This window comes from Nasonia vitripennis (genome assembly GCF_009193385.2).
Source record: "Nasonia vitripennis strain AsymCx chromosome 3 unlocalized genomic scaffold, Nvit_psr_1.1 chr3_random0004, whole genome shotgun sequence".
Classification (NCBI taxonomy): domain Eukaryota; kingdom Metazoa; phylum Arthropoda; class Insecta; order Hymenoptera; family Pteromalidae; genus Nasonia; species Nasonia vitripennis.
Window position 1 is genome coordinate 2,927,501 of NW_022279623.1, and position 585 is coordinate 2,928,085.

A 585-nucleotide genomic window follows, 5' to 3' on the forward strand; every position below is an offset into this window, starting at 1 on the left:
GAAAGAAGCAAATATAGGAGACGAATCGCGCTCCCTCGAGATAAGGGTTAATGCATCAAAGATGTTTACGAGGAGATTATCAAACGACGGAAAATTTAATCTCGCCGCTGCGGCTTTCGGAAAATTATTTCTCGACTAAACGACGCGCGCGATGTTATCGGTGATTCGAGACTCGTTGTGTACGTGTTTTTTTTTGCGGAACGTCGTCATAAAACAAAAGTTTGTGCACGCTCCCTCGACACACACACACATACAATGACACAGAGATGGCCGTTGAATCGATAAACACATCCGTCGAGTATATTTCATCGGCCGTGGAAAATCTAGCCGCGCGTCGCATAATAGCCACTTTCTGATTTATTCGCGTCATTGTTTCCTTTATATTCGGCCGCTTTTTTCCCGCCACTCGCGTCGCGCGCGCGCTCGAGTTTACAGTAATGATAACCGGAAAGATGACACGGCGCAGCGGCGCATCCTGATTCATCGGCGGCTGTGCCATCGCTCATATCGGCGTTGCAGAGCGGAGTACAGCGTGGCGGCGGCGGCAACGAGAGAGCGAGAGAGAGAGAGAGAGAGAGAGAGAGA